Raw genomic sequence first — 26,948 nt, 5'->3', positions numbered from 1 at the left:
CCCATCTACTTCCACCAAAGCAACATGGTGTCATCTTTCCTGCTGGAAGAATAATCTATCTAAAAGCAACAACATGAATTTATACTTGCTTATTCCTTTCTTATTTTAAAAAGTAGAATATATGACCTTATCACAAGGGACTTGGGGGTTTGGGCAAAGCAAGAATAATAAAATCAGGAAGCACAAAACAAATGGGTCAAATGTATACTGAGAAAACTAAAACTATTTATCAAGAGGAAAAACAAAAACGAAAGATCAGGGGCGCCTGGGTGGCACAGCGGTTAAGCGTCTGCCTTCGGCTCAGGGCGTGATCCCGGCGTTGTGGGATCGAGCCCCACATCAGGCTGTTTCGCTATGAGCCTGCTTCTTCCTCTCCCACTCCCCCTGCTTGTGTTCCCTCTCTCGCTGGCTGTCTCTCTCTGTCAAATAAATAAATAAAATCTTAAAAAAAAAAAAAAAAAAAAAAAGATCAAAGCATAGATAAGATCCAAATAAGTGGTTTTAGACTATTTTAACTGTAATCTAATTAATTTAGACCATTTGGGCTGATGATTGATGTAAGAGATAAAATTATCAACCTAAACCAGCATAACATATTAACACATTAGAAATACCTAGGAAGATTTTAAAATCACAAATGGGTAGGTACCACATAGCCTCAAGAACAATTAAATCGAAATCTCTGGGATGGAAACCAGGCATCAGGATTTTTTAAAGTGTTCCTGGGGATGTCAATGAACAGCCCATTTTGGAACCACTGACTTAAACAAAAGGAAATATCAGTCTGTGAGCCACTGTTGTTTCTACTACAACTGATTCACTGTGCTGCAAAAAGGGAATAAGTATCCCTAAATTTATATATGAGGAAAGATGACTTAAAAGGTTGAAAAGTTCGCGTAAGACTACATAGCTCATAGGCAGTAGGGTAGGGGCACAGAGACAGGACCCTACACTGACTGACATTTTGACTAAGATACACTGAAGCCTCTGGGTGGGATCACTGAGGCACCAGCTGAGTGGGGGGATGGAGGTGAGCCTTTGGGCCTAGGAGAACTCTGATAATATTATATTGCTTCATACCCATTTGCACAGTGATTTCCACCATTTATAAATTTCTTTGAGTTTTGCTAAGGTCATCAAAATACAGGGTTCCCAAATACAATGTAATGGCTACCATAATAATCAGTGTTGCTGTTATTATAGCTACCAGTTGTGAACCTGTTACATGGAAAACTCTGTTTTAGTTGCTTTACCTGCATGACTTCTATTCTATTACATTTTGCAGGGTAGATACCAAAATCCCCATTTAACAGTTGATGAAAGTGAGGTTTATAAAGGTTAAATGACTTTTCCAAAGTCATATAATCAGTTAATGGCAGAGCCACAATATGAACTGGCTGTATGCTTTTTTAATTTTTATACTATGTGGCCCAAAGGAACTAAATATTTAAACACAATTACCCTCAATTATTAGTAGTTTCACCTTGAGCTAAAAAAAGCCATAAGACATGAGACAGGTGAACCGAAGACATAGGTGGGTTGTGGGAGATGTGATGGTTTTAAAATATGCCCACCAATTATTTGATACTCCTCCCATCAAGACAGCTTGATTTTCCTTTCTTTGACAGTGAGCTGAATTTAGTGACTTTCTTCCAATGAATAGAATATAGAAGAAGTGATGGTGTATGAATTCCAAGACTCAGTGATAAAAGGCATCACTCACTCTGGGAAAAGCCAGCTGTCCTATCAGAAGGCCTCTGGCCAAGAGCCATGTTTGTGAGCCGTCTTGGAAGAAGATATCCCAGCCCCAGTCAAGCCTTCACATGACTCCAACCTCCATCAACAGCTTGATGGCAACCTCCTGAGAGATCCTGAGCCAGAAACACCGAGCTAAGCTACCCCCAACTCCCGATCCACAGAAACTATGAGATAATAAATGTGTATTATTTTAAGCCTCTAGGTTTTACAGCTGTTATACAGCAATGGATAACTCATACAGAAAAAAAATAAGGAAGACAAATAGTAAAAAGTCCAGATTATGGGGCTCAATGATGCATAAAAGTAAATAATCTTGAGCACCCAGAAATACCAGGAGGGCACTGGTTAACTATATAAGGACATGGGAAGGGGCTGGGGTAAAGAAAAGGCAAGGAGGTGTGTCATAAAGTGTTTACAATAACTCTTTTACAAAGTAAAGAATAAAAGTACTGGTTTGAGAGTGAATTCATTACAGAGTTTGACAGCACTCCATATGACATACTAAAAGGCACCCAAGCACCTAAAGCAATAATGCATCATGCAAGGTCAAGTAGAGTCCTTTTGCTATTTACATAGTTGCTTTTTTTTTTAAGATTTTATTTATTTAACACAGAGAGAGAAAGAGTGCCCAAGCAGGGGGAGTGGCAGAGGTAGAGGGAGAAGCAGACTCCCAGCTGAGCAGGGAGCCTGAAGTGGGGCTGGATCCCAGGATCCTGGGATCATGACCTGAGCCAAAGGCAGACACTTAACTGACTGAACCAGCCAGGCACCCCTCTATTTATATAGTTTAATAAGACAGGTCATGATGCTGTGATGTTATTAATTTGGACTGCACTATTCTAAGACTAATAATTTATAAAATATCCCTTTACCTATTTACCTTAAGGCAGAATGTTATTTACATTATTATATCTTGATAAGCAACTTTATCTACTACAAAGAGATACAGAGGTTTGAGGTTCAATTTTTCAATTTTCCTTGTTCAGGTTTTCAGAATGTCCTAATACTATACTCAAGCCCCCTCTGAATTCCATATACTATGTCCTAGAGAGTCTGTTAGGGAAACACTGGGAGATAATAGGATATACTGATTTTGTTCTTGCCAGTAAACCACCTCCCCAGGTAATTGTTCTTATAATAAAGATGCCAACTGGGTGGGAAGTCTCTGCACCAAGAAAAAGTTGTACTTTAGCCCTCTTGTGCATTCAGTACAAATTTTAAAAAACTGCTGAATAAAGGATAGAAGAAGGAAATAAAGGAAATAATTTGGGGAGATTCTTTGTAATGCACCTCTGGTGTCACAGCTGATGCTATAAAGGACAGATACCTTGTGTTTCCTTAAGAAAATAAATTGATCACACCAGTGACTGATAATCCAATCTGTTTGCCCAACTGGATAAAATGACTTTCTTCATTTGATGATCATTTGTAACGTTCCCAGTTCAAAAATATATAGAAATGTCTGTGGCAGGATTTCCCAAAGGTTAAAAACAGAAAGAAGTTTCCCTTATTTTCCTTACCGCCCCTATACCCTCAGCCTCTAATCCTGTTTGCCCATGAACCAAAGAAGAGAAAGAAAAGGGACAAAAGTTGATTAAAAAGTAGGATTGGAAAGCAGAGGGGGATAGAAATGAGTAAAAAAAAAAAAATTTAAAGCCCCAAGTTTTGGAGAATATTCTGTAATAATGTTTTCATCTCCCTGTATCTGGGCTCCTTAACCTCTGTTTATAATTTCAATAATCTCACTATGATAAATCCTGTTATGATCTCATCAAAGATGGACTCACAGAAGCAGCTCTGGCTCAATGATCTGTGACTGAATATCAAATCAACCTTACAGTTAGTTGGTTTTGCATTCAGGTATTTCACCCCATCCCCAAGTTCAGCTGTCATCTTGATCCCACTCCTGATACTTGGACCCTTCTGTTAAATTCTGTGTTTTAGGTCTTCAGAAGCAAGGTACTGCTTCACTCTGCCTACATTTCCATCTCCAGTGACTATCAGTGTCTTCCTCATCACCACCTGCTCATGGATTCTCCCTCAACATGTTAAATACCACTCTCAGATCCACCTGATTCACTTTTCTTCTGCCAACGCCCTTAACAATCAACAGCCTTAACAAGTGCAAGCAGTTAGTAACTAGATTTTACAGAAAGGCTAGGATTCATTGTAATATTTCATCCTCTTCCACACTGCATCCCATTTTCTTAATTCCAAATCATATCCCATTTTAGACTGCTCATTCCATTGTTATGTGTCAGGTCATATGTTGAGATACAACATTTTCCTTAGCTAATGTGAAGAAATGAAATGAAGTGCAAGACTTCCCTTTACCAGAATGTAACTTCTTCAATCCATCAAACTTGAAATCCTGAAGCAGATTGGTTTATCTTTAAAAAAAAAAAAAAAAAAACTATAGTGTTTTAAAAGAGAGACTTTGATTGATTAACTGATTCACCAGTCCCAAATAATGTTGAGCTGAAAATAGCAATGACATTTCTAAGTGCTGTACTGCATTTTCTAATACCAGGTGATGGATATCTATGGAGTCTGTCACACCACTGGTTCTATTCTATACGCTCTACTGGCTCTCTAGTTAACAATTATGAAATATATATTTGCTCACTCTCCATGCAAAAAGATCAAGATTGACACTTAAGAGCTCATCTTTAGGTGGGAAGATATCTTTTGTTTTTATCCTCTCTTATAAGCAATGCCTTCTTTCTTTGTGTGATTCTGTTTCAAAATCAGTAGCCTACTAACCCCTCGGCTAAAACAAAAGACCTAGCATTAGAGAAGAAGAATGCAAATGCAGTTTCATGATTACTTTTGATAAACCCTTATGTACTTTTTTCTTACCCCAATACAAGAGTGAATATTGATTGAATAAAAAAAAAATTCACATGCCCAAAACTTGTCCTCTTCCATTACATCAGGGACCTGGGCTAACAGTCCAAACATGTAGATTTGAGAAATTGTATTACCAACATACTTGTCAGACTCAATAGCTTGTCTACAGTTTCTGTTCCTCCCAAATTCTCATACCTTCAATTCACCATATTCCTATTTATGATTTCAGTTGGACCTACTTTCAGAACCAACTTTGACTAAGTCTACTACCAAGCAAAGAGTCAGAAGAAGAAATCCAAGGAGTAAGGCCCAGGAAATTCAATGTATCTGAGGTAGGGAAGTGCTTCACAGGTTTGAGGACAGAAAGGAAGCCACTGTGGTTAGAGATGGTCATCAAGGTAATATGAGATGTGTGATAAGCAGAATCATGGCCCTCTAAAAATTCTTACATGCTCTGGAATATGTGAACCCATGGCAAAGGGTATTTTGCAGATGTCATTAAAGTTACAGATCTTGAGATAGGAAGATCATCCTGTGTTATACAGGTGGGGCTAATTTGATCACTCAAGTCCTTAAAAGTGGTTCCAGGTTGTGGTCAAAGAGAGATGTGACTATGGAAGAAAGGTTAGAGAGATGGCAGCCTGAAAAGGATAGATGCCCTCTTGCTGGTTCTGAGGTGTAGAGGTCCATGTACAAGAACTAGAGAGAGGCACCAAGAAACTAAGGGTGGCCCCTGGATGACAGCCAGCAAGGAAATAAAGACATTTAGTCCTACAATCCTGTGGACTTGATTGTGCACCCTTAAGCAACAGGAAAGATCCTTCTCTGGAACCTCAAAATGAACACAGTCCTCTTGACACCTTGACCTTAGTCCAGTGAGACCCATGTTGGACTTTTGACTTATGAGAACACTAAGAAACATGTTGTTTTAAGCACTGTGTTTAAGTATGCGTAGCTTGTAGCAATTTGTTATAGCAACAATATACACCTAATACAAGATGAGGTAACTATACATGTGCCAAGTCATGCAAACTGTCCAGGCCATCACAGAGTCTGTTTTTCAAAAGCAATGGGGAGTCAATGATGAATTTTAAGAAGGGAATGACTTTGTTAAAAGGTTACTGTGGAAAAGATGCCATGCTCCACATCACATGTCATCAGGGAAAGGCAAATTAAAACAACAATGAGATACCACCACACATCTATTAGCATGATCAAAATCCAGAATGCTGATGACACCAAATGTTGGTGAGGATGTGGGGCAAACAGGAATGCTCATTCATTGCTGGAGGGAATGCAAAATGGCACAGACTTTGGAAAACTTTGCCAGTTTCTTACAAAATTAAACATACTCTTTCCATATGACACAATCCAGAAATCTCACTCCTTACCTAAAGGCATGGAAAACTTATCTCCATTCAAAAACTTGCACATGGATTTTATAATTGTTTTATTCGTAATTTCCAAAACTCAGAAGCAACCAAGATGTTCTTCAGTAGGTAAATGGATAAACTGTGGTGCATCCAGACAATGGAATATGATTTTTTTAAAGTAATCTCTACAACCCACATGGGGCTTGAGTTCATGACCCCGAGATCAAGAATCACATGTTCTACTAACTGAGCCAACGAGGCACCCCAGGCAATGGAATATTATTGAGTGCTAAAATGAAATAAGCTATCAGGCCATGGACAGGCAGGGAGGAACCTTGAATGTGTATTTTCTGGGCTATGCTACCACAAATCAAGTGATCACAAGGCACCAAAAGTCCAGATAAGGGAAAAAGCACTTAGACTGGAAACTCAAAAGCCTGAGTTTTAGTACCAGTTCTGCCATTGCCCTACATGTAACTGAGCGCACATCACTTCACCTCTCTCGCTTACGTTGATTCATGGCTGTGTACACTGTATAATAATCACTAAATTAAAATACCAAAACCTAAAGGTTAAAATTAGTAAAATTGCAAGATACTTATTTTAATAACAGAAATAATTGCAGCTCCTTTATATCTTGTATTTAAAAGATGAGAATGCTTATTTAAGGAAAGGAGAAAAAAAGCCTTAAGTACAATGGCAACTAAAATGGCAACTCAAACAAGATAAAACTGTTTCTGAGGCACTGATCTTTTAATTAAAGACAATGTCAAAATGCAATGTGTACTCTTAGCTTTATTATTTTGAATCTGTTTCTTCTTTCTCAACAAACTGAAGAAATAAGCAGTGATTTTTAAAATTAATTATGCAGTGCAATTTTCCTCCAGGAAAACCAATATAGCTTAATTTTCATTAACTATATTGTAAATCGCATTACTCTTTCGGAGAACATTCAAGGGTGTGTTTATTTATAAACCAATAGATGAGAACTGTAATGCATTTATATGGTGTCTGGACACTTTCAAGGAGGTTTCTTATTAAGTAGAATTCAACAATGATATTTTTAAATATCATTACAATTTTTAAATAATAAAACTCAACGTATCATTCAAGCCAGAAATAGTGTCATCCTGGGTTAAACTGCAGCATTCAGGATGCTAATTAGCTAACCATGACTGTAATGAAGATATTAAGCTTTCTCTAAGAACGCTGCAACTTGAAATTCAAATAACTAATGTTATGGGATAATTGGGAAATATGATTAACTGATTTAAACACTACTGAAAACGCAGCACAATTCTCTTTCAAGAGGCAGAACAAATATATTCTATAGACAAATGCCAAAATCAGAATTAGGACGTAGTCAAGAAAGGAGGTGACTAAGAGTACATGGGTAACCATTTTGAATAAATCACTTTAAAGCTAGTTACAGTGTGAATGAGAATAATTACATGGCTCTCAACTCTGCTCATGGCTTTTTCCCCGCCTTTCTCTCAATTGCAAGTCCCCTCAACTGTCATGTTGAGTTGTCTCTTTGAGATCTTACTATATATGGTAACAGATGAATCTGCTCTTCTGTGATTTTTATAAATGATCTTAGCTCACACAGCAAAGCCATTAAGCTTAGGTTAGGAAAGGCCTGACCCTTGGGTGCTTGCATGCAGTTTTCTATCGTAAAAAAGCTTCACAAAGCTTTACAGGAAGATTTGAAAAGACATCAGAAAATAATTTGAAATTCAGAAGTATTCAAGATGCCCTATACCTTTTCATTGCTTGCACTGGTTGTGTGCTTACACAGGAGAGTAAGTAAACTATTTAACAAGGGGTTCCCAATGAGAAGGTGTATTTTAATAGGAATAGCTACTTTGGGCCCTCTGGGTTCTTTTAGATTGTTCCAAATAACTGCATGTAACCACCCTAACAACCAGGAGATCATCAATAAAAGGAATTTAATGAAATGATTCTGAAGCACAATTTAATGTGCAAACATTCTAGAGGAGATGGCCAAGAGAATATTATAGGCAGCAAAATTTCAAAGTAGAAAACCAAGTGAACAGAATTAGAAACAAGCACTGTAGAGAAATAAAAATCATAATCAATATGCCTGACAGGAACTCATACTTGTAACCGCAAGATAATTACAGAGACTTGTACTTACTAGCTGGTAGTAAGTGGGATAATGATAAAGGCAAAGAAGAGTAAGACCTCTGGGATAAGATGGGAGGATTAAGTTTACTCTATCCAAAAAAACAATGGAAAGGAAATTAGGGGAGATCTAATATGCTAGAATTTAATACAAGATGGATCATTTTAGTACTGAATGAAATACTCTACAATTATTTTTCTGTAAGACTATATATTAAGTTCTTCTGATTTGTTATAGGTATTGCCTAAAGAATCATAGCCAATCAAAACTAAGTTCTAAAGGGCCCTCTGGCAGAGGCAGAAAGAAAAAATTGGTAGGTTTCTTCCAGTAGCAATGCTATCTTACTCATCCTTATATTCTTTGTATCTAACACTATGGGCAAAGCAGTAGGTGTTCCATATATGCACATATGAGTGTTTATTCTATTTTGCAAATTTCACTTCCTTCACCTTTCCCCTCAAAAACAGATAAATATTATACAATGTCCAACTTAAGTTAAGCTTATTTCTACATAGATGAGATTTTTAAAAACTTATTAAAAAGACACGAGAAGGCGGCGCCTGGGTGGCTCAGTCATTAAGCGTCTGCTTTGGCTCAGAGCGTGATCCTAGAGTCCTAGGATCGAGCTCCACATCAGGCACCTCTCCTGGGAGCCTGCTTCTTCCTCTCCCACTCCCCCTGCTTGTGTTCCCTCTCTCACTGGCTGTCTCTCTCTCTGTCAAATAAATAAATAAAATCTTAAAAAAAAAAAAAAAGACACAAGAAGGCACTCCTGGGTGGCTCAATCAGTTAAGCATACGACTCGGTTTCAGCTCAAGTCATGGTCTTGGGGCCTTGAGATTGAGCCCCACATAGGGCTCTGCACTCAGCAGGAAGTCTGCTTTTCTCCCTCTGCCCTTCCCCCCGCTCGTGCTCGGTCGCTTTCTCTCTCTCTCTCAAATAAATAAATCTTAAAAAACAGACACAAGAAAAAACATAAAAACATATAAAACAACAGCAAGTTAATATAGTATAAACAAAAGATTTTTATCACTAGAAAATTAAAAAACTAAGTAGATAATAAAAATAAAACATTCAAATGTAGGATCCTACTTAGAGAGTAACTGAAAAACTAGTTTTATCTCCATATTTGTGTGGATTCATATTTTAATTAGGACATCCAAAATTATTTTTCTGATAATATTTTTCAGTTTGTTTCCATTTCCGAGTTTAATGCAGATTTTTTTAAAGCATAGTAATCTCAACAAGGAAAAGAAAGGCATAGGATTCAGCAGTTTCTACTTTTTATATATAATTGAAGCCAATTAACAGTGGCATCAAATTTTTAAATCTTTTTCCCTTGAAGCGGGTATTTTCAAATACTACATGTATATACAGTAGACTTCTCATTTGCAAGAAGATTAGAAAAATGATCAGTGCCTTGGTAAATACCGAAAAGAAAAAAAAACCCCACCAAGAAATTCACAATAAAATTAGTAGTCCAATGAGCAGCCATATATCAATAGAACTACACCATCTGTGAGGGATGTAGAGGGAAGAGTGAAAGGAAAAAGCAAGTGAGGATGACCTGTTTAGAAGTAGGTATGCTAATGCATGGTCAGAACTAGATTCAGCCTTCTTCAGGCTTAGAAGGGTCTAAAATTCAACATGATGTCTTCAGAGCGACCACTGGTTACTTTGGGTCTCAAAGGCCCCAGAGCTCTGCTTCAACTCTCACACTTTATTGTACCAGACAGGAGACAAGAGTTGCACCTCCTACTTATTATCAACCTGCTGTACCTCCTGCCTCTTCCAAGACTTCAGGTACCTCACCTGTCTAGCATTGGGTATCAACGAATCTTCAACCGTGTCCTTAAAGAATATTCAAAAATTTTGTGAAGTAGATCAAAATGTATTGTCACTAAAACCAAATAAGATTTGTTCATTAAGTGGGGAAAATGTTAATGGCTAAAAATTTCTTAATATAAAGTGTCCTTCCGTATGTTTTCTTCAACTGTATTATCTCCTTCTGTTTCTTTCTTTCTTTTTCTATATTCTGGGAGAGGCAGGCAGTAGGATAGAGTGATTAACAGCATTGACCCTGGAGTCAGGCTGCCTAGGTGTGAATCCAGCGCTGCCTATTTACTACAAACCCTGGTAAAGTCATTTCATCTCTTTATGCCTTCTTTTCCTCAATAAGAAATGGAGATAGCACAATCACTTCCTTATAAGTCATGAGGATCAAGGAAGGCAGCACAGGTAAAGCACTAGAACCACACCTGCTAGGCACTGTCACAATAACATACAGCAGGAACAAGTTTAGCACAAGATACTTATTTTTTTTTTATTTTAAAAACCAAATGTAAATATTGCATGTTGCTCCACAAAGGGTGCCATGACTTTTAGGTGCTGTGTAAAAAGAATGAGGAATATTACTAGCATTTATAGTATGCTACCTTTTATCAAACAAAGGAGAAACAGGAATATACATATAGTGTTATACCTATACATATTTTAAAAAGAAAGGAAAGATAAACCAAAAACTAATAAAAATGGTGACATCCAGGAGTGAGGGACAAGGTAGAGAAGCTAGAGTTTTCCAAATGTGCTTTACTTTGAGGTTTTGACTTTGAAACTATAATAATGTTTTAAGTAATCATTAAACAAAGTTAATTCAAACTAAAAAAATTCCATAAAAATGAAAAGCAAAATCAAACAAGAGAATATAACTGTGTATTAATTAATATCTTAATCATGCATAAATTATTTTTAAGGAGCATAACCTAAGAACTTTAAAAAATCTTACATTGTTTTTATTAATCATGTTGTGAATAATATGACTGTTCTTTAATTCTAAAGTTATTCTTATAGTATTTACAGTCATAGGGAACAAAGATTTTTAGTTTAAGAGAAAAGAGCTAAATATATTAGATGTAAGAATTACAGACAAAACCCCATACTGAAATTTGAATTGGAAATATGGAACACTTGGAAATATCAATATAAACATAAAGTATTCCTCTTCTAAAATTTTTCTGCAGAAAAGGCCAGAAACAGTGACCAGTTAAGTAGCAATGAGCTTCACCAGTGGCCAAATTATGGACTAGGAACACTGTTTCCCACAAAAGGTACAAGATGCCTTAGAGACCTGGTTATTTCCTGGTTCGGGCAGAAATAGAAAAGAAGATTCTGGGCCTGCTTGTCCTATGAAAAAGTGAGGATGCATCAGTGCCTACAGGGATCATTTCAAAAGGACTTGGGAACAAAATTTAAGAGATGCCTGTCTTTCCTTTTGCTGCTGTGGCTGCAGCCATGAGTATGCTCAGACTTCAGAAGACCCTTGCCTCCAGCATCCTCCTGAGTGGCAAAAAGAAGAGCTGGTTGGACCCCAATGAGAACAATGAAGTCACCAATGCCAACTCCCATCGGCATGTCCAGAAAGTGATCAAAGATGGGCTGAACATCCGGAAGCCTGTGACTGTCCATTCCCGGGCTTGATGCCAGACATCACTATGGCCCGCCAGAAGGGCAGGCATATGGGCATCGGTAAGAGAAAAGGGACTGCCAATGCTCGAAAGCCTGAGAAGGTCACCTGGATGAGGAGGATGAGAATTCTGTACCTGCTGCACAGAAGATACTTGGATCTAAGAGGATTGACCACCACATGTATCACAGCTATACCTGAAAGTGAAGGGTAACGCGTTTAAAAACAAGCGGATTTTCATGGAACACATTCACAAGCTGAAGGCAGACTAGGCTCGCAAGAAGCTTCTGGCTGACCAGGCTGAGGTGGGCAGAGCTAAGACCAAGCACCGTGAAGAGCAGCTCCAGGCCAAGAAGGAAGAAATCATCAAGACTCTGTCCAAGGAGGAAGAGACCAAGAAATAAAACTCCCTCTCTTTTGTCTATACAGAGTGGCTTCAGCAATCACACAGATCAGTCAATCTATAAAACAAAACTTTATCTGCCTCAAAAAAAATGGAAGATTTCTATTGGCAATGATGAGATAAATTCAAGATCAAAGAAAGCCAACTGCATGGGATGGAAAAATATCTAATATGAAAAGATCCATGAGGTTATAATGATACAGAAAAACAACACAATAATCATCTCCAGAGAATTTTAGAGAACTGACATATTATTCTGAAAACTGATAATTAAAGTGGGAGAATTAGGCATTTTTTCTGCCCTTCCTGTATATGCCTCAACATAAACACATGATGTAGTAAGGTTATTCTTTATAGACAAATCCCAGCCAATTAATGGAAAAGGAATGATAGAATTAGAATCTTACTGTTTTGCAATACCTATTGAACAAACATATTTATATTATAATCATCAGTAACAGTTAACCAGGTGAAAAATAGATTAAGAACTAAATTTATAATGGATGAATCAGGCCAATCACACAGACCTATAGATCAATCTTAACATCATAATAAAGAGATATTAGATACTGTGGGTTCCTTAGTGTGATGCAATGGAAGGAACCCAACAACCTGAATTAAGTATTCTTGCCAAAACAGCAAATTGGGATCTGATTAAACCTCTATGTCTAGATATATAAGCTTATAGAAAATAGGGGTCAAGGAAATTTGTAAATGTTATTATGAAGATGCATGCAGCAAAATACAGAATGTGAGAAATTCTACAAGGCAAATAACCTAGTTTTTTAAACAAATAAAGTACAAGGGAAAAATGTAGGGGAGAGTTTATAGTTTAAAGGAAATTTTAGATGTATACTAATGAAATGCAAAGTGAGGATCTAGTTTCTATCCTGATTCCAAAAAAAAAAAAAAAAAATCCAAACATATATGCATGTTGTGTGCATACATATTGAATTTGATGTTGACTGGTATTTGATTCGAAGTCATCAAATTTTTGCTAACTTTCTAAAATGGGATAATACCACAGCAACACATTTTTTGCAATACCTTTTTTTTGAGCACTTATCTTTTACAGTTACATATGGGTGAATTATATGATGTCTGGTATTTGCTTCAAAATGAGGGTGAAGTGATAAGTGGGATTATCAATAAGTAAAGTTTGGCCAGGTGCTAATAATTTTAGACACTGACACTGGGTGATGGATACATTACATTGCATTACATTATTCTCTCTACTTTTGTATGTGTTTGGAAATTTACACAATAGAATGCTTTAAAATGAAAACTATTATTAAAACACAGAATTAAACACAAAAATTTCTGTTGAGGTTTTTTATCATGTTGCATTGAATTTATACACAGATTAACTTAGCTTGTTGAGGCTTCCAATCCAGAAACCTCTACATTCTATTCCTCAGTAGCATTTGTATTGTTATCGTTACTGCTTTTGTTTCTACTTTCTTGGTATAGCTTGTAGACACAGTTTAAGCTTAGTCAGAAGTAATTCATAATTTACAAGACTTTTTCTGTTTAACCAGCTTACAAATATTTTTTTTCTGTTTTATTAACAATAATCGGTTTGAAAACAAATAGGAAGTAATTGCTTTCGTGTATGCAAGTTTTAAATTTTCCTGGTTATTCGGTCTTTCCAGTCCCGATAACTTTTCAATCTAGTATCTAATATTCTAATATCTAATTTTCAACCAAATCTAATATAATTTCAGATATTTCAGCAATCCATAACACACAAATAAAGGATAATTTTTCTTGTCTCTTTAAAAAATCATTGCTGTGGACTGAAAGTGCTGATACACTTTCACTTGTTTCCTGAAATCCATATTTCGACAAGTTTTCTATCTTAGACAAACAGAAACCTGTATTATGTTCCTGCCCACCTTGAAACTCTCAATAATTCATATTAGGAACTGTGAGGTTAATATATCTGATGAATTTGCACCATGATTTAAATTTTCAACTCATCCTATCATCAATTATAGTTCAGAGAACACTATCAAAATCTAATAGTTAAGAATATCTATTGGGGGGGCGCCTGGGGGGTGCAGTCGTTAAGAGTCTGCCTTTTGCTCAGGGCGTGATCCCAGAGTCCTGGGATCGAGCCCTGCATCTGCATCGGGCTCCTTGCTCAGCAGGGAGCCTGCTTCTCCCTGTGCCTCTCTCTCTCTTTCTCTCTCCCTCTCTCTGACAAATAAATAAGAATCTTAAAAAAAAAAAAAGAATATCTGTCCCCAACACATATCGAAATATGTTTGCCACTACCACTAGAAGATTAGTTAAGAGAAGGTTTCCTTCATTCTTATTTTCAGGCTGATGAAATAACATGATTACATTAATAAGAACCCAAATTGTTCTTTGTCATTGAGTAGACAAGGAGAAGGTTATCAGAGAAACTGACTAAACATTTTAAAGCCAATCTCAAAACATCAACATGAGTTTTTTGTTTTTGTTTTTGTTTTTTTCCATAAGGGATGCATTTTGTAGAGAAGTCACATTATTATTCCAGAAAACATTATCTTGGCTTCACTACACATAGCACATCTGGGAATTGTCTGCTTGAAAGCCTTGGCTAGAAGCTCTATCTGATGGCCTCAAATTGATTCTGATATTGAAAAGTCTGAAAGAAGTTAGCGCACGTCACATGGCAGGCTGCTTGGCGTAAACTGACTAAGACACCAAATTTTCCCATGGGAAAAGACCAAAAAAAAGTTGGATCAGGATTCCATATTGATTTTGCATTATGAGATAAAAACTTTTCCCTTCAGTATACTGCTTCTCACAATGGCTTTAAGTGCTTTTGCTTTGACCTCAAGCCTCCACAGTGACAATGCGACTCCGTGCCAGTTTTTTACAGCATACAAGCTGCCAGATACAATTATTTCTGACAACAGGTCCACATTTGTCTCAGTCACGTTACAGTATTTGTGGACAAGAATCTTAGCCAAGCTGTCACCATTGCACCTCATCTGTTTTAACGTATGTTTAGGAGGAAAGGGTAGTGCAGATTTCCGAAGATGCCCTGAGTGGATTTCTGAAGATACTGACCAGTAATTCTTACCTGGTTTTTCATTGACTAATGTTATAGATGTTTGCTCAGAGGTGCAGGCCATGCTGAATACTACTTAGGTTAAGTTTCATAACTTGTCTAAACCAATTCTGCTGAGAATAAGCTGACAACTCACAAAATGAATAAGAAAGTACTCTCACCAGCGCTCTAGCTAAATGTATCAGTCATTCATTTTTGGTAATCATTCACCTTTATCAGTGCAGTTTTTCTTCGCTGGGACTTAATTCAGTTCTAGTCCTTTAAGATGAATCTGGCTAGGTGCCATTTCTATGAAGTCACATAGCACTCTATGCTTTCTCATGACAGCACTCACTACCCACATTGTAACAAGTCATTTATCTGTATGCCATCCTGGATTATAAATACTATGAGTGAAGAAATGTGTCTTTTCTTTTCTCTTAATTTTACCTCTAACACCTAGAATGGGAACTGGCACAAAGTACACACATAAGGGCCAGATTACAAACAGTCCTCTAGGTCAGGCTTCTTCACGTTAGCTTCTAAAGCCAGCCTTCTTGACATTGTTGGTAAGCCTTTTTTAAAAGCTACAGATCTTCCAGTAAGGTTCTTAATGAAAGCCCACTTAAGGCAAAAAGCCCCCCGAAATAATACTGTAGGTAAGAAACAGAAGGAGTAACCAGCCCCAAATAAAACAGTTTGTCTCCAAACCACTCCTTCATGTGTTACAAAGAACCCCAAATGAGGAGTTGTTTTTCTGTGAGTACAAGGTCATTGCCGTCAGACACAAACGAAAGTGCCCTCAGAGTAAAATTGCTCAGGTTGGAAGGGAATGAGGGGGCAATAAAAATTCATCTGCAACACTTCTTAGAGATGGCAAATGGTGAAAAATAAAAACCAGTACTTTGGCTGTTTGACCCAAATTTTGAACATTCATCATACTCAGTACATACATTCCCCTTATACTTGAGCATATCTTAGGTAACACAGACTTGTGAACCAGCTACAGGGACTCCTTCCAAAGACTCTTTCTTATTATAGAAGTATCTCCCCTTGAATCATCCTTATTTTTTTCCTTTCACGAAACACATATTGAGTATGTATTACCCATGAATAGTAGATATTTAGAGATGAATGAGATTCTACCATCTCTGAATTTAAAGGATATTCTATTGGAGAAATTTACATATAAACGATTATAATACAATGTATTTATATGTCATAGTATATGGTATATAACCCAAAAGTGCTAATGAGAAAGTTACCAAATCCCTAGAGAAGGTTTTATGGAGAATATAACATTCGAGATATATTTTATAGACAATTTCACCTGATAGATAGTGAGGGAAGGCTATTCTTATAAGAGAGAATAGTATAAACAGTGACTTAAGGCATATTAAAGCATGGCTTGTTCAGAATATGATAAATACTTTGGTGTGACTAGATCATAGGTTGCACAGCATATTGAATAGTGAATGGAAGTATTGACAAAGTGTTGACTTGGACCAAATAGTAAAAGATCTTTGAATCAGGTTTTATTCACTTTCATAACTGCAATTGGCCCCACCCAAAGCACCTACCAAGTCTTATAAAATATGGCCCTGCCAACGTCACAATAACCCTCAACCGACCCCCTATCACATATTATTAGGCTCAAGGTAATCACTTAATTCAAAGACAACCAACTCATAAGACAGATCCCAACCTATGAGGTGGCATGGTATAGAAGGATCAACCTTGTCTTCTCTACCATTTTAAACTGAAAGGATTGGAAGAATGAGCTGCTTTGGAGTGAAGTTGAAAAGGTCATGAAGTAGCATGTAGGCATTGAAGATAATATGGCAAGCCAACTCCATAGGGAGCAAACTCTTATAAATAAGCTACAGCTTGAAGGCGGAACAGAGGTAAACACAGGAGAGGTGATACCAATGGCGAACAGCAAAGTGTGGGCACTGAAATGAAGCTACTTCCCTTTCCAATAAAGTTTTTGCTCTTCTCAACAGCTGATTATTTGACTTTATCTAACAACAAAATGAATCAAATCAGAAGAACCTTACGTGTCATAAGGATGAATCTGCTGTTTGACCAGAGGTGACAGTGAGCTATTCAAAGGATTTAAGCAGAACAATAACATAACCAAATCAGTGGCAGTGTTTTAGGGAGAGAGTCAGACAATTCTGGAATTGACCTTCATGTCATTCCACCAAAGACTCATCAAATCTCAAAAAAGAAGGAAGCAATATATATTTTTTTTACCTTATCCCCTGGCATGGGATAACTTGCTATTTGGAAGATTATGTTAGCCATATAGCACAGAGACCATGTGTATTAGAATACTAGTTATGTATTTCCTTTTCAGAGCCAATAATTTGCATTGCAGTGACTTAAAGGAAGGTGAGTCTGAATGATTCAACGTCAATAAAGATTGTTCCATAAACTAAATTTCCAACAGTAGAAGGATTTTAAGACAATTGTTTTGCCCACTTCAAGGAATGTGATGTGTTAAGTTCAAGTTAACAAAAAATATGTATAGTTGCCAAAATACTAATAGGGATTGCCCTTAGATGGTGAGAGCATGGTTCTTATGTTTTATAATTCACATGCATTGTTTTTTTAATGGAAAGGAAATAAACTTAAAGAATAGTTTATGACATTTTTCATTTATATCTAACAAAACAGATTTTAAGTTTTAGTTGTCTGGATAAATGTATCTGTGGCTAGGGAAAAAGCTATCTATTAACATTTGCTATTGTTTTTCACATGATATAAAGACTTTGGTTTGGATTCAAGAAAAACAGAACAGTTACAAAAAATACAGTAAAGCCAAAGGATCTAGGTTGTACACAAAGTTCCTATACCCATGTCATATATGAATAGAGCCAGTTACTTCTTCTTTCTGCATTTCAGTTTTCTGACATGTAAAATGTGGTTTGAACAAAATAATCTCAAAATTCTTTCCAATTTATGATTCTTTAAGCCTTTATATCTTTATTACTTGGGATTACTATAATATTTTCCAAGTTTAACTTGCAAAGCTTATAAGCCACTTGGAATTACATAAAACATTTCAGGTCTTTAAAAAGTATTTTAGAAAACCTACAAAGCTTAAGAGTTAGTACTATTGGCCTAAACATGTGACGACATGTTTAATTATTTTGGTTTCTCCAGAGAGAAACCTAGAGTACCTCAAAAGGAAAATACCAAGATTGAAAGTTATATATACCAAATCAAAAATATTTTCATGGTTTTAACTAATACCATAAAGAGAAAAAAGACTAAGAATTAATAATGTAGGTTCTTTCCTTTAAGAAAAAGTCTGGTCTTAAATATAGCCAATGAATAGGAGAAATAATTTATATGATGGTTTGATACCTATTACTAGTTTTTGAATATAGGCACACATTGAGTTATCAGAAGATACAAACCTGGATCATAAATAAATAGCTGCCATTTAAAAGAGCAAAATATATATTTTTTAGTTTGAAAACTCATTCTAAAGTATAATTGATAATCAAAACTAAAATTTTGATATAAAAAAGTGGTATATACTCAGTTCAGAGAATTTTATGTAATTCTCTTTCTTTCATTATAAAATTGTAAACTCATTCTTTTAAAGAAACATTCCCACACCCCCTGTCATTACCTGCATGCCTATAATCTGTCATGAGAAATTCATATCTGAAACATGACAGATTGTACACTTTTGTTGTATCTTCACCCTTCAAACTCATGTAATAACAAACGAATACAAATAAGGATAAAGGGGAGATAAGAATGGATGAACGATTTCTATAAAATTTTGGAAAACATACAATATATTATAAATAATTCGAGTCAAAAAAGCTACACCTAAGTGCTTACTGGAGTGGGACCCTATGTTGTGCAACAAAGTCTTCAGAGCCTCTAGAAAGAGGGGTCACTAAAAATATGGGGACTAGTTTAAAGTATTCATGAAGAGTGCCAGATCCCCATCTTCACCCCAAGAAACCAAGAGACTATCTGCTATGGACTGAATGTTTGTGTCCCCCCTGCTTCCCACCACAAATTCATATGTTGAAGCCCTAATACCCAAATAATGGTATTTGGAGGTGGGGCCTTTGGGCAGTAATTAGGTCATGAAGGTGGAGCTTTCATGAATGGGATTAGTGCTCTTATAAGAAGAGACAGAAGAGAGATGGGCTCTCTCTCCACTGTGAAAGGATAGAGCATGTATGTGTCCATCTGCAAACCAGGAGGAGGAACCTCACCAAGAACCCAAATATGCTGGCACCTGATCTCAGACTTCCAGCCTCCAAAACTGTGAGAGTAAGTTTCTGTTGTGTAAGCCACCCAGTCTATGATATTTGTTATATAGTCAGCCTGGGCTGACTAAGACACTACTACTCATTTCTTCTAGCAGAGAAAAAAAATTTTTTTTTCCTGTAAATCCAAACATGAGAAGCTAGATCCAAGTATATGAGGCAAAGCACTGAAACTGAAGCTCGGGATTGGAAAATTAAATGAGAATGTACATAATGAACTTGGGGACCTCAGCACCTTTCTCCTGCTTTGTCTCCAGAACACTGGTAGCCTCCAGCTCCAGTGAAGGAGGGTGGGGGTTTCCAGGGGGAAACATCTATATTCATGTATCTGGAGATTCCTCAGTGAAAAGGCAAGCTTTTTGTTAAATCTTGCTCCCACAAAGTCCACAGCCAAAACCCTGCCCATTCACAAGGAACTTTCAGCTTTTAGTGCCTCACTCAATCTGAGTAAGCACACAAGAAACTTAGCATTGGAAAAAAAGCTTCCAACATGAAATGGACCAAAAGAAACTAACTAAATATCTCAGAGGAAATAGTGACATTGCACCAAGAATATAGTAGCAAAACACTCTGTATAATATCCTAGAGTGAAAAAGAGATGTCACAGTTATGGAAATAAAACAGCATGCAATGAAGAAGGAGAAAAAGAGAACCAAAAAAGAGCTCCTGGAAAGAACAGATAGGATCACCTAAACTGGGGGAGGTAGAAGATCAGCAAACTTCTTTTTATGAAGAGATATATGGCGAATACTGTAAGCTTACAGGATTTACAGCCTCTCAACTCTGCCATTGATGAATGAAAGCATCCATAGACAATGCATAAACAGATAAGCATGAATGTGTTCCTTTAGTTTCAAAAGTTTAACTTTATTTGCACCACTTGACCCAACAGCATCATTGTTGGATTTGTCTGTGCCATAGTTTGCTGACACCTGGTCTAAATTTTCATTAAATAGATAAAATATTGTAACATAAAGCTGAGGAAATCTCTTGAAAGTAAGACAAGAATATAAAGAGATGGAAAAATAGGAGGAAAAACCCCACAACAACAAAGAATCAATCCAGGAAATCCAAAATCTGCCCAATAAAAGTTCCAGAGTGAGAGGGAGAGAGAACAGAGAAAATGGGGAGAGATAATTAAAATAAAAGACATAAATAAATGTTTACAGAATCAAAGGACAAAGTCACCAGATTTAAAAGGTCCATTGAATACTCAGCAGAATGAATTATGACAAAAGGACCAAATCAAAGCACATCCTTGTACAATTTCCAAATACCAGAGAAAATAAAGTATCACAAAAGCTTCCAAAGATTATACACAAAGGAGTGGGAATCAGAATAGAACCTGGTTCTCAACAGGTTCCCCCCCCCCCCCCCCCCGCACTCCTAAGGGAACTAGTATTCAATCAGGATTAAGTGTGAGAAGACAGTAAACCAATGGCTAAAAGATTCTCAGTGAAAATGATTTCCAATTGTGAATTATATACAGCCAATTTATTAATCAGTTAGGATAAACTAAAAAAATTCGGACACAGAATTTTTATATCAAATGCCCCTCTTAGAAATCTACTAGTGGATATGTTTCAACAAAATAAATGGTAAACTAAGAAAACGGATATATGGGATCCAGGAAAGGGGCGAATGGAGAAGGGGAATACTGGGTTAACAGCCATAATGAGATACAGCTCATACTAGATACTAGAGAAATAGAGTGCTGCAAAAGGAAAGCATTATCTGAATGGACTGTTTGGAAAAATTTAGCACTTGAAGAATCTTTTAAAATATGGGGAAAAACACCTAGCACTACGTACAGAAAAAATCTAAGCAAATTTGAGAGACAGGGAGAGAGAAAAAATAGGGACAATTCCCAACTGCAAGAAAAACAAAAAGTTGAATGAGAATGCAAACATAATCCAGTACACCACTTAATCCAGCAGCAGCATCGCTTACGTAGTCATCTGAAATTAAGTACTATTTATTTAATGCTATATTAATAAGAGAAGTAGGAAAGTGAGAGAGAATATAATATTAATCTTTAGTTAAAATAGCAAGATGAAAATTTCAACAAAATTCAGACATATTATGAGGGAAAAAAACTAGTAGCTAAAAAATAAAATCACTGAATCTGAAAAGAGTCCTTGGTGAAGAAGCTGAGGAGAAGCAAGGATGGATGTTTCAAAAACAAGTCTTTTCTCATATTTGCTTCTCAACCTATGTACATAAAATTTACCTCTCAATGACTCCTTACTATTCTCCAGTTTTCAGTTACCTATTAAATTTCAAGTACACTGAGAAAGTGAATACTCTAAACACATTATCAGTTAATACCATAGAATTCATTTGTTGCTAAGTGGGAAAAAATATCCAGAAAGAACTGGGTCACTATAGGCATCTAGGGACAAAGTACCAGACATGAGAGAAAATCCCTAAGAGGTAAGGAGGTACTTGGAGGAAAGTTATTGTCTATGTGGATTTATTGTATGTGTGAAAGTCTTGTTTGAATCGTGGGCCTGCTGTGTGGGATCTGGTGTACTTGATGAGGCCTTCAACAGTCTCTGCGTGGCTGGGATCACGTCTGACGGGCAAATATTCCCGGCGCCAACCCTTCAGCAGAAAACTGGGTCTAAGAAAGCCAACTCGGTGTAAGAGTCATTTTGTGAGTTGTTTCTGTTTGTTCTTTGTGTGTGATCTCCTAAGTCTCTCTCTCTCTCTTTTTTTTTTAATTTCTTCAAATTTTGTTTAAACTTTCAGCTGTGCTACTTGTTCCAAAAAGAGAACATGCCTTCTCTGGGGCTGACCTGTCATCGGGGGGAACAGTGGCTGCCTGAAGCCACGGTAAAAATGTTAGTGGTGATCAGTGAAAATCTCAAAGAGAGAACAGAAAGTCACGTGAGTTGCTTCCTACTTGCTCTCAAATGTGAAGTCCTCAGAAAGGGATTTTCTGACTATTCTATCAAACTGTCACGACCCCTTATCCTGTGTTATTTGTCTTCATAGCCCTTATCTCCAGTTGGCATTGCTACCTGCGCCTATGGTGTTTACTTTTTACTATCTCATTAACTAAAATGCAAGTCCTCTGATGGTAGGTACTTTGTCTTATTCACTGTTGTATCCTCAGCACAAAGAACAGTGGAAGAGCTTGATAGATATTCATTGAATAAATAAATTCTCAACCCAGGACCAGATAAAGAAATTTTACTTTTATTTAGGACCTGTGGCACCTGCTTCCAGGGACTAAGTCAATTTCTGTCTAAGTCACAATCTTGCCACATGGGGGCTCTGCTGTTAGCCACAGGAGATTCCTTAGCCTTCCCCCCACACTCCTAAGGGAACCCGTGTTCAAACAGGATTAAGCATTAACAATACACAGACGGTTTCTCCAGCCCAGTTTAAGAGAGTCCCCAAATAGACTGATGCATTTTAGTGTACTACGAGGACCCATAGGCTCCTATTCTCTGCCACTACATTGCAAACCTATGCCGAGTTTCTCTTCTCTCAGAAGTTTCCTATCTTTTAGGTCTGCAGCATAAAATTAAACATATCAGACTTACTGTTTCAAAAACAAAAATAAAACTAACCAACGGGACATTATGGTTTTTAATCCAAATCAAGATTTCTATTATCTTTCCCCCCCTGGTGGTTGGGGAATTTAATCCTTAATGCTGATATATTTGTCAGGAAGGCAGACTTTAAAATATACTAGTGGACCCAGTTGAAACTGTTGTATACAATGCTTTAAAAATACAAAAGGAAATGCTATAGATTGAATGTTTGTGTGCCCCCTTCACATTCATATGTTGAAAGCTAATCCCCAATGTGATGGTATTTGGAGGTGGGGCTTTGGGGAGGTGATTAGGTCACCAGGGGAGAGCCCTCATGAAGGGATTAATGCACTTATAAAAGAGGCCCCTGAGAGGCCCCTTGCTCCTTATGTCACGTGACGTTCTGGAGAAAAAAGGGCATCCCTGTGAATGAGGAAATAGGCTTCGACAGACGTAGAATCTGCTGGCTTCCTGATCTCGGACTTCTCTTACTCTGGAACTATAAGAAATAAATTTCTGTTGTTTAAAAGCCATCCAATCTGTGGCATTCTGTTAAAGCAACTTAACTGGGCCAGAACAGAATTTTTTTCTTTAAAAATTCTTGTTACATCAGAATATATGTGAAGCAAATACAGCAAAATGTTTATTATGATAGCATTTAAACAATACTGGCTTTATATTCAAAGCACAGCCATACATGCAAAGTAAAACATCAAATATTAAGGTGCAAATTTGGTTAAGAGATGTTTATAGTTACTCTAAAACGCCCTTGTTTTACTGTAAGAAATTATAAGAAATTTGGGAATATATACACAGGACTATAAATTTTACAGCGTGACTCTCGTTCTTACAAATTCCTTCATGGAATTTTTTCTAAATGAAAAGCTAGAAAACTAATTTCTCTCAATATAAATGACTATATGTGACTTTTTTTTTTTTTAAGATTTATTTATTTATTTGACAGAGAGAGACAGCCAGCGAGAGAGGGAACACAAGCAGGGGGAGTGGGAGAGGAAGAAGCAGGCTCATAGCAGAGGAGCCTGATGTGGGGCTCTATCCCATAACGCCGGGATCACTCCCTGAGCTGAAGGCAGACGCTTAACCGCTGTGCCACCCAGGCGCCCCTATATGTGACTTTTGATTTCTATTCTCTTGAAAGGAATTTTTTGAGCCTTTGTTAGAAGAATACCTCAACACCGATAAAAAAAATTAGGTTTGTTTAGCAAGGAACATCAGATAATTGCCTTTGCTGACTATGGGCAAGTGTGATGGAAAGTGGTGAACAGAAATACTGGTAAATAAGAACATTAAACCAACATAGACTCAGGACACCTTAATATTAATGTCCACTCCCAAACTTGCCATTTGACACATTACTGAATTCCTTGGTAGTATAAATACCACAAAACAGAAATACATTTTTTTCTCTAAGCCCTAAGTCTTAGTTTACTCAAAAGTTTGGCAAGTTGTAGATTTGCTACCAAAAGTAAATAGATGTCCTATGTATCCTTTGGGGCTGGATATCCTCCTTAAATTAATAAATGGATACTTGCTCAACATATGTGTTATTAAAACTTACTCAAGTTAAGTGACACAAGGGGAAGCAATCAATCAAATGCAGAGCATGGAAAAAGATAAAGTCCAAATGACCTGGTATCTCCCAACAAATTAATGGCATTGAAAAATTAAAGAGATTTCAGAAACATGAAAACCAAATTCAATTTCTGTGCTTTGCTTAAATCTTGACTACAGACCAACTTTATGAACTTATTGTTATTTTTGTTAGGTGCAATAATGCTAGATGGTTAAACTGAAAGTCTCTGTTGGTTAGAATTGCATACTAGGGGCACCTGGGTGGCTCAGTCGGGTAAGCATCTGCCTTAGGCCCAGGTCATGATCCCGGGGTCCTGGGATCAGGGCCCCACATCGGGCTCCCTGCTCGGTGGGGACCCTGCTTCTCCATCTCCTCCCCGCTCGTGCTCTCTCTCGCTACCTCTGTCTCTCTCTCTCTCTCAAATAAATAAATAAAATCTTTCAAAAAAAAAAAAAAAAGAATTGCACGCTAAATATATATGGGTAAAGTGACATGATTTCTGAGATTTATTTTTAAAATACTCCAAGGGGAAAAAAAAGGTGTGTATGTGGAAAGGGGCAGGGATAGATGAAATGAAATTAGCAAAATATCGATAATTGGTGAAGTCGATGTTTATTATACTATTTTCTCTACTTTTGTGTATGTTTTAAAATTTCCACTGAAAAAAATAAAAAGAATTATTTCCTCAAAGTCATGTAGTCTTTTCAGTTTTCAGAAGTCGTCCACTAAGTGTTATGCTTTAAGAGTCTGTTATTTTTCCCTATCCCCGAATTTAGCTTAGGGTTACCTCTGAAGAAAGTAAAGAGAGAAATGCAATGAAATCTGAAAATGTGGATCGGTGCTACAGCATAAATGTACTTTCAGTTGAGGGAGACGGACATGTACTAGATAACCTTATAAGGTCTCACTCATTTGAGTTTGCTTCATTTCAGAAAGACATTGAGAGACCATTTTAATGGTCAGACCTGGAACTTTCTTTATCCATTTATTTAAGTCAAGGATGTTCACTCATAACCATATGTGACCAAACAGGTTTTTTAATAGAGCCCTTGAAGCAAACAGATGGAAACTAAGGCTATTTCAGAGACATGTTAATGCTCTTATGAAAGATCAGGATATAATTACAAATGTACAAATGCATATGTGTATTCTAACAGCTAGAAATAAAAAAACTCATATTCATAGCTGTAGGGAACTCTTTGTTAGCATCCTGACAACTCTACCACGTGATAGGGTAACTGAGTCAAAAACGTTAAGCTTTTTACAATATCTAGATCAGCTGGGGTACCTGGGTGGCTCAGTCAGTTAAGCATCTGCGTTCACTCAGGTCATGGTCCCAGGGGTCCTGGGATGGAGCCCCACATCAGGCTTCCTGCTCAGCAGGGAGTCTGCTTCTCCCTCCCTTGCTCTCCCTCTGCCCCTCCCCACTGCTCACTCTCTCTCTCTCTCTCTCAAATAAATAAATAAAATCTTCCCAAAAAAATGCATTGATTGGTGAAAGCACTTGGTGAGTTAGAATTAAGAATATCAACAATGCAAGCTGTATAATAAATGGTTGTGGTATTAAAAGTGTAGTAGAAAGGGAATACTGAAGAATATTTTTTTATTATATTGGTAAATTCTGACTCCACTCTTGGTCGTGTTAGTGTCCCTTGATACATATTTATTGCAGTATATGCTCATGACCAGAGACCTAGCAGAATTAAAGAAAACTTATTTTCTCATAGATACTCTGATTCCAGAAATATTTTTATACCACTTTATAGTCTCCAAAGTTTTTACCCATAAATTATGGAAATTGATCCTAAATAAAATAAAAGCCTTAGAGATTTATAACACTGGTTTTATGAGTCCCATTTTGCAGATAAGCAAACTGAAACCCTGGGAATTTGGCCAGAATCAGTTCCAAATTCCAAATGTCAACTGACACATGCAATAAAAAGTATACATCATTCTCTAAATTATTTTAGAAGGACATTTTGGATATGCCAAATTTATTTTCCAGTGTACTCAGTCCAAATATTCCCATATCTGGTCTTTATGTAATTTCCGGTTCTCACCAAATCTTTTGGTTGTTGCCCTCCAAGGCCATATGCAAAGATGTTGCCTCTGTCTAGGCCATCTGAATAGAAATCCATGTTGCTGTTGTTTAATGGCCAATTTTGCTAATCATTTTATAAAATATTTTAAAATACATTATGGTCCTTTGTATTCTAAAATACATTAGGTGATGGGGCCTAATATCAAGAAGATGTTTTCAAAAATTAAAGTCTCACAAAACTGAAGAAAAGTGAGAGCCAAATTAAAGTTAACTCAAATGTGTTGACTCTTTTTTCGGTGTTCCCAAAGTTTATTTATAAATTACTGTAGAATTGTTGATCCTATTCCCAAAACTTGACCCAAAGAAGCAGCTGATGGCTTCACCATCCCTCTAGCTGCTCAACTTATAAAATAAGAATCATCTTTAATTTCTCTCTT

At 36.8% G+C, this 26,948-nt stretch overlaps 1 protein-coding gene and 1 pseudogene across 5 annotated transcripts in view; one reads left to right on the top strand and one right to left on the bottom strand.

The window, feature by feature from the left end:
• CTNNA3 (catenin alpha 3) overlaps nucleotides 1-26,948 on the bottom strand; it is a 1,641,479-nt gene that overhangs the window by 883,413 nt on the left and 731,118 nt on the right. The window lies entirely within an intron of this gene.
• LOC123783008 (large ribosomal subunit protein eL19 pseudogene) lies at nucleotides 11,419-11,996 on the top strand (annotated as a pseudogene).

Source organism: Ursus americanus, chromosome 6, assembly GCF_024610735.1.
Source record: "Ursus americanus isolate L20-20 chromosome 6, mUrsAme1.1.p, whole genome shotgun sequence".
Classification (NCBI taxonomy): domain Eukaryota; kingdom Metazoa; phylum Chordata; class Mammalia; order Carnivora; family Ursidae; genus Ursus; species Ursus americanus.
The sequence above is the reverse complement of the archived record's forward strand: the minus strand, read 5'-3'. Positions and strand labels throughout refer to the sequence as shown.